Source organism: Silene latifolia, chromosome X, assembly GCF_048544455.1.
Source record: "Silene latifolia isolate original U9 population chromosome X, ASM4854445v1, whole genome shotgun sequence".
Lineage (NCBI taxonomy): Eukaryota > Viridiplantae > Streptophyta > Magnoliopsida > Caryophyllales > Caryophyllaceae > Silene > Silene latifolia.
In genome coordinates, this window is record NC_133537.1 from 71321715 (window position 1) to 71330217 (window position 8503).

The following is an 8503-nucleotide window of genomic DNA, read 5'->3' on the forward strand; positions in this document are numbered from 1 at the left end:
CTGGAGGATCCTGCTATCAACTCTTGCCCTAAATCAGACACTAAGGTCTAAAATCAGCCTTGGTGATTTGGCACACCGATTCCAATGCCGCTCACTGGGTAAGGGACAGTACACCTTCAGGTTGAAGGACGGTTACGAAAATTTCCTCTCCATTTCTTCTAGGTCCAACAACGAAGACTGGTTCCATAAATTTTTCTACGTTAAGACCGGTTCTCTAGGCGTGCCGACTGATTACATCTTTGAGGATTGGTTTCAAAATTAAAGTAAGTCACTTGTGTTGGACCCATTTATCCTTTGCTCACCTGCTTACTCTTCTCTTGCATGCAGGTCCTGTCCAACCTCGCAAATCTGATAGTGAAGAAATTGTTGTTGCCAAGATCTTATCCTTCCCTGCCGAAAGAAGGAAGTTCCCTGCCCTCCTTGCCGATTTTGCTCCTGCAACCCCATCAACTGCCCAACCATCTACTACCTCTATGTCTTTAGGTAAGGCTTACTTGATTTAGTCCTGTCACTATATCTTCGACTCCCTGGATTTCTGCTGTTTGATTCTGTTAGGTTCCTGACCTGGTACCTGATGTCTGACTCCCAACATAGGTAATGCCCCGCTTGACCCAATCGATATCCGAGTTGAAAATTCTAGGAAAAGAGCTGCTGGTAGCTCGTCCTTTTCTGCTGCTAAGAGCAGAGCCTCTGAATCTCCTGCCCCTCACCATACTCCTCGTACTTCCACTCGGACTATACCTTGCCCTCTGCCCCAGGGTTTAGACGCCACTCCCCTATCAAGGCTGGAACCAGATTTTACTCCTAGCCTAGTCCGTGGAGAAGGGAGCTACGCTATTTAGATTCCCATGAGATTCGGGGACCCAGATCATGCTCCCTTCTGGCCTCACATGGAGCATTTTCTAGTACCCACCAGCCGTCGTGACCTCGACGATCTGGATCCTTAGGACATTATGGATCTTGGGTGTGTTGAAGCTTTTATGGTATGTTATTTTCTTCTTCATTCTCTCTTTCCCATCTGCTTTGCCAGCCACTAGTAATCCTTTATTTTCTGGCCATTCCTTATTTTCCCATTATCTTGGTTTGTAGGTGATGCAGCACATTCTTTATGCTCGTCAAGTAGTGAAGAGGTCTCAGATTGAATGCGCAACTACCAGCTCCAGAAATAGAAAATTGACCGATGAATGCGCTGAGCTAAAGGGGCATCTGGCTGAGGTGAGGAGGCAGAATTTGGACCTGAAGAGGCAGAGTGAAGTGGATGATGTCCAGTTCTCCTGTACTCAGGGGTGTGCTAGGCATTGATGGATGGCCTGGCTAAAACTGAGGCCAGAGTTAAGGAACTTTCTGATTTGGCTGTCAATGTGGCTACCTATGCTACATGGTCTAGTAGGATTAGATGCATGCAGGCTTATGAGGAGGGCAAGCATACCTCTTGGGATCTGGCTTCAAAAAGGAGGCTCCTTGCTGAGGAATTCCCCGTGCCTCCAGATATGAGGAGTCTGGTCCCTGAAGTTGGCGAGGTGAATTCTCTGCTAGTCCCCGAGCAGATGGTTGATTCCACCATGGAAGCGGTCGATGACGTCACAGCCGCTGAGTTTGCTGAAAAGGCCTTTTCAGTTCTTGAAGAGGTGGTTGCAGCTGGTGGCCAGGAGGAGAAGGGACCTGTGGAGCAAGGTCAGCAAGCAGAAGGCGCAGAGAAGGCCGCTGAAGAGAGAGTAGAGCTGGTGTAGCCCCCTCCCCCTCCTTTAATTAATATTTAGGTTTTTGGGACTTATCCCTGTGTGGTGCAAATTGTAATTTTCAAACAATTTGACATTATGATCTGTCTGCCTGGTGGCAAATAGTATTTTGAACATGTGGTGCCTGTCTACTGGCAGGTTATGTTAGGAATAGTTTGCGCCTGGCGGCAGGATATATTCTGTGTTATTAACATGTTTTAAATAAGTCTGATTGTGCCTGCCTTGTGGCAGGAAGTGTCTGTGCACATGCGCCATAGATCCTTTATTGGACATGACAGGATGTATACGTGATGTGTCGAGTGTGGCTCCACTTGGGGTCATGCAAAGATCTAGCCAACTGGAGCGTATATGAAGTTTTAGCCAACTGGGGCATTTGCGTGGTTTAGCCAACTGGGGCGTCAGCCACAATTCGTAGGACAAGTTTAAAGTTTTTCTGGGACGTTGCACACATGCGTTTAAGAGTGTACATTTAGAATGACCAATGTTTGAGTAGCTACCTTAGGGGTGGTTACGGGGATGCTGGTGAGCCGGAGCTTGTCTTGCCAGCACCCTTTGGTGTCAGCCTGCCTATTGAGGGTGTTCCATAGGAGTTGGTTAGCTAAGTTGAATACCGTGTGCCTGTCGCCCTGCATATTATGAGGAGGGAGTGATGTGTCTAATTTATATATGATTTTACCCCCTATTTTAGCTCGGCTTTATTTGATTATTTCACTTTTATAAGTGTATTTATGAGCTAATTCCGTGTTTTAGGTGTTTTTGCTTCTACTCATTGTATTTTGTACGAAATAAAGCATTCAGTAGCTTTTTCCCGTCAAATTACCAAGCACTGAAGTTCACAAAGCTAATGGAAATAAGACTTGATCATAGAAGGGCATTTTGGGAAGAATTGAAAATCCCGAGCATGAAACCAACTTGGGTTGATGCACAAGTAAAGAAATGAAAATGCAAGCCCAAATGAAGTCCAAATAATCAAGAGAGGTTGCAAGCTTAGGATTCCCAATTGTGCAATTAGTCGTGGAATTAAGACGAGTTAAGAGCAAAGCTTTGGATCCCTTATGCTAATTAATCAAGGCATTTAAGAGAATAACTCGGATTCCTGCGTCCCCGATCGGGGTGGGGTATCCCCGATCGAGGTCACCTGCATTTATGTTGTTTACGTTTCACCCCTTAAGTCCTATATAAGATGTGTCGAATCCGTTATTTAGGATATACACTTTCAAACACTTAAGCACACAATTCTTCAGTTTTCAGAATAGTTTAGAATTCCTTTAAGCATTTCCTTATTGTTATAAACAATTTCCTTTAGCATTTTAAGTTATAACTCAAGCTTTCCATTCAAGTTATTTGGGTTTTCATTTGTGTTCTTCATATTCGAGTTCTATTTCCTTCGCTACGGTGATTTCATTTCTAGCATTATTTCGTTAATTCATTTATCATTATCGTTATTACATTGTTTTCATTATCGTCATTAGTATTTCCATTTTACTACTAGTTTATTACTCCCTCCGTCCCGGTCATTTGTTACCTATTTCCATTTTGGGGTGTATCAGTGAATTGTTATCTATTTCTACTTTTGGTATGTTTTATATGTTAAAGGTAGTTTGCAAGTAGATGAAATAATAATATTATATTACTTTGTCAGACATCCACTTGCATTTCATCGGTCTTTGTGTTAAATACAATATATAACATATGATCGAGTAAGAGGGAGTACATTTTATTATTAAGTTATTTTCATCATAGTTTATGTATAACATTTTCATATATATAATTAATCATAGTTATTTTGCTAATTACATATTATTATCATTCCGTTGTTATTTGGTTATGCATTATTTCTAATATTTATGGTTTTATCATCATTTAGCAATATCTTAATTCTCAATTATTCATTTAGTTATAATTCTATTATCATCATGTTTATCATATCATATGTTATTAGTTTAGTTTTCAATATGTGTGAGTAGTTTATCTTGTCTAAGGATTAGGAAAGCCATGCATAAGTAGTACTTGTAAATATTAAATTAGGATGCTATAATATCGTTTAATAGTTTCTATCACATGCTTGTTTTATTTGCTAGTCTTTGATAATTAATCACTATATTAGATTAAATTTGTTAATTCTCTTTTAAAAGTCAAGAGGCACGAAATTGAATTAGTCTAAGTATATTTTAGTAGATCGATCTAGTAATAGCGAGAGCTAGCTAGCTAGAACCCGTTCTATGGTTGATAATAAGGTCGAGAGGTGGTTGTCATTAGACCTAAACAATTAACGTTATTATCTATTCCTAGTTTAACATGAGCATTTACATAATTACATGTGTGACCCGACTCTCCTAGACTCTTTTATCATTATTAATTTTACTTCATTTTACTACAAGTTTACCAACCAAACCAAACAAACAATCGTAACCGACCTTAATAGAATCTATTCATAGCATTTCACTACGCAACTCCGTCTCCTTGTGTTCGACCCTTACTTTACAACATTCATTTGTTAGCCAAGTCTAGGGTATTTTTGTTAGGTGTGCGATAGCCTATCAAATTTTGGCGCCGTTGCCGGGGACACGATTTTATTGCATTTTGCATTGTTGATGTGACTAATTTATATATGATTTTACTCCCTATTTTAGCTCGGTTTTATTTGATTATTGAACTTTTATAAGTGCATTTGAGAGCTAATTCCGTGTTCTAGGTGTTTTTGCTTGTACTCATTGCATTTTGTAGGAAATGAAGCATTCAATAGCTTTTTCCCGTCAAATTGGCAAGCACCAAAGTTCACAAAGGTAATGTAAATAAGACTTGATCATAGAAGGGCATTTTGGGAAGAATTAAAAATCCCGAGCATGAAACTAACTTGGGTTGATGCACAAGCAAAGAAATGAAAATGCAAGCCCAAATGAAGTCCAAATAATCAAGTGAGGTTGCAAGCTTAGGATTCCCAATTGTGCAATTAAGACGAGTTAAGAGCAACCTTTGGATCCCTTATGTTAATTAATCACGACATTTAAGAGAATAACTCGGATTCCCGCGTCCCCGATCGGGGTAGGGTGTCCCCAAACGGGGTCATCTGCATTTATTTTGTTTACGTTTCACCCCTTAAGTTCTATATAAGGGGCATCGAATCCGTCATTTAGGATATACACTTTCTTACACTTAAGCACACAATACTTCAGTTTTTAGAATAGTTTAGAATTCCTTTAAGCATTTTCTTATTGTTATAAACAATTTCCTTTAGCATTTCAAGTTATAACTCAAGCTTTCCATTCAAGTTATTTGGCTTTTCATTTGTGTTCTTCATATTCGAGTTCTATTCTTTCGTTACGGTAATTTTATTTCTAGCATTATTTCGTTAATTCATTAATCATTATCGTTGATACATTGTTTTCATTATCGTCATTAGCATTTCCATTTTCTTACTAGTTTATTACATTTTATTATTAAGTTATTTTCATCATAGTTTATGCATAACATTTTCATGTATATAATTCATCATAGTTATTTTGCTAATTACATATTATTATCATTCCTTTGTTATTTGATTAAGCATTATTTCTAATATTTATGTTTTTATCATCATTTTGCAATATCTTAATTCTCAATTATTCATTTAGTTATAATTCTATTATCATCATGTTTATCATACCATTTGTTATTAGTTTAGTTTTCAATATGTGTGAGTAGTTTATCTTGTCTAGGGATTAGGGAAGCCATGCATATGTAGTACTTGTAATATTGAATTAGGATGCTATAATATCGTTTAATAGTTTCTATCACATGCTTGTTTTATTTGCTAGTCTTTGATAATTGATCACTATCTTAGATTAAATTTTTTAGTTCTGTTTTAAAAGTCGAGAGGCACGAAATTGAATTAGACAAAGCATGTTTTAGTAGATTGATCTAGTAATAGCAAGAGCTCGCTAGAACCCGTTCTATGGTTGACAATAAGGCCGAGAGGTGGTTTTCATTAGACCTAAACAATTAACGTTATTATCAATTCCTAGTTTAACATGAGTATTTACATAATTGCATGTGTGACTCGACTCCCCTAGACTCTTTTATCAGTATTAATTTTACACCATTTTATTACAAGTTTACCAAACAAACCAAGCAAATAATCGTAACCGACCTTGATAGAATTCTATTCATAGCATTTCACTACGCAACTTCCGTCTCCTTGTGTTCGACCCCTACTTTACTACATGCATTTGTTAGCCAAGTCTAGGTTATTTTTGTTAGGTGTGCGATAGCCTATCAAGGGAGCCTCCGGCTGTACTAGAACCTGATAAGTAATGCAAGTTAGGACTCATAGTTTTTCTTCCATGAACAATAGAATTTAGACAAAGGAATGCAGAATACCTGGTTCCATCTCATGGGGTGACAGAACAATGTCTGGATCCAGGAGGTTCCAGAACGCACCACTTTGACTTATTTAGACGGACACGTATGGAATTTGAAAAGTTTGAAAAACAAGTAAAACTGACATTTTTTTAAAAGACACAAATCTACTATCATACTCACGGGTTTTTTTTCTTTTTTTGGTTGTTCATGGACAACTGAAACGTCCTCTGTGCACTAATTCTCCATATATGAGCATTTACATAATTGCATGTGTGACCCGACTCCCTTAGACTCTTTTATCATTATTAATTTTACATCATTTTACTACAAGTTTACCAACCAAACCAAACAAACAATCATAACCGACCTTGATAGAATTCTATTAATAGCATTTCACTACGCAACTCCCATCTCCTTGTATTCGCCCCTACTCTATTACATTCATTTGCTAGCCAAGTCTAGGGTATTTTTGTTAGGTGTGCGATGGCCTATCAAATTTTGGCATCGTTACCGGGAACACGGTTTTGTTGCATTTTCAATGTTGATTTCTATCTTGTTTTCGTTTGTCTTGAGGAACACTTGTTCTTTGAGACCGTTACTTACAAGTTTCATGTAGTTGTTGTCTTATGCCCAGGTCGTCTCGCACCGGAGAATTGCTTCCTTTTGATCCGGAGCCTGAGATAACCTTCCATAGCCAACTTAATTATTTTAAGGAGCTTGCTGATTCTTCTAGTCCCGGTAGTTTGGCTCGCATTCGTGCCAATTATGCACTTCGTGATAAAGAAGAAGGTTCTAGTTCATCATCTCCACCGCCACCACCATCACCAATCAAGAAGATGGTGAAACTTTCCGATCATTCCAAGCCCACCACGGCTATGCTTCCTAAGGGTATCACTACTACCCAAATTGGAGCCACCGATTTCGAGATCAAACCGACTTTCATTAGCCTTGTGGAGAGAAGACAAATTTTTGGAAGTCCTTTGGAGGATCCCGATTTGCATGTGTAAAACTTTTGTGACTATTGCTCAATGATTAAGCAAATGGGAGTCACACAATCTCAAATAAGGGAGGTACTTTTCCCGTTCTCATTGAAGGACAAGGCTAAGCTATGGATCAATAGCCTTGATAAAACCACCATGGAGATCACCAATTAGGATACTTTGGCTCTTGCTTTTTATCAAAAGTATTTTCCACCGGAGAAAACACAAACTTTAAGGAGTCAAATCACGGGGTTCCGTCAACAAGGGCTAGAGAGTCTATATGAAGCTTGGGAAAGGTACAAGGAATTGCAAATACAATGCCCACATCATGGGTTGGATCCTTGGTTTCTCGCTATTACATTCTAAAATGGATGTTGTGCCGAGTCCCGATTTGTTCTAGATTTCGCCAACAATGGGCGGTTTGATCAAATTGACACCGATATTGCTCATGCTACAATTGAATCTATGACGATTAATGATTGGCAATATGTCAATTCCCGAAGTGTGCCATTGAAGACTAAGGAGGAGTCTTCCGATACATCCGTTTTGAAGGCTCAAATTGCCTTGCTTCAACAATAATTGGAGACCCAAAATGCAGGTTCATCTCTTCAACAAGTTAATGCTTTGTCCACTACTAGCCAAATACTTGTATGTGAAGGTTGCGGAGGTGCAGGACATTGCACCGCTTTGTGTAGGGCAACCACTGAGGAGGTAAATGCTTTTCAAAGTTTTAGACAAAATACACTTCCACCGGGTACTTTCTCAAATACTTACAATCCCAATTCGAAGCACCACCCAAATTTGTCTTACAAAAGCACAAATATGCTAAATCCTCCACAACAAAATACCTTTGTGCTTGATACCATCGTTTTAGTACCAAAAATAATTACCTAAAAATACTAACAGAAGCTAGCGTAAGTAGGTTCGATCTCCACAGGGAGGCTATTATATCTATCTGCTAATCTAAGTCTGTCTGGTAACAATCGGGGGTTTTGAATTGATTTCTAACTACTAAAAAGATTAAGGCAAGATAATAAGACAAAAGAGCAGTAAAAGCAAAGAGGAAAAAAATGTGATCAAATAAGGAGAAGTATGCTAGGAATTTGGTTCACCATGGCAATTAATTGACTCAGTCGTAAATAGTTCAGACGAACTAATGTGAGAAGGTCAAGGGAAAGGTCATTCCGGTCCGCTATCCACCCTAGATTACAACTAACTTAACTTCCGTCCTCATTAGGGTAGTCTACTGTTCATAACAGGTCTGTTCATTCCAATCTTCCGATCAAGGATTGAATTTAACCAATTTAAGGGGTTTAGAAGCGTGCACTCAACTAAACGATTACAGTTATATTGTTAATGAAATAGTTCTCAGAATTTAATCATCTAACCTATTCACAATATCGTCAACTCATTACCATGGCTCCCCTAATCCTAACATGGAGG

At 38.6% G+C, this 8503-nt stretch overlaps 1 non-coding gene across 1 annotated transcript; it reads right to left on the minus strand.

Annotated features, from left to right (window-relative positions):
• Positions 1-7287: 7287 nt before the first annotated feature.
• Positions 7288-7395, minus strand: LOC141624845 (small nucleolar RNA R71). The gene has a single exon (XR_012534649.1). It is a non-coding gene; the product is annotated as a small nucleolar RNA R71 (small nucleolar RNA).
• Between the last annotated feature and the right edge of the window lie 1108 nt (positions 7396-8503).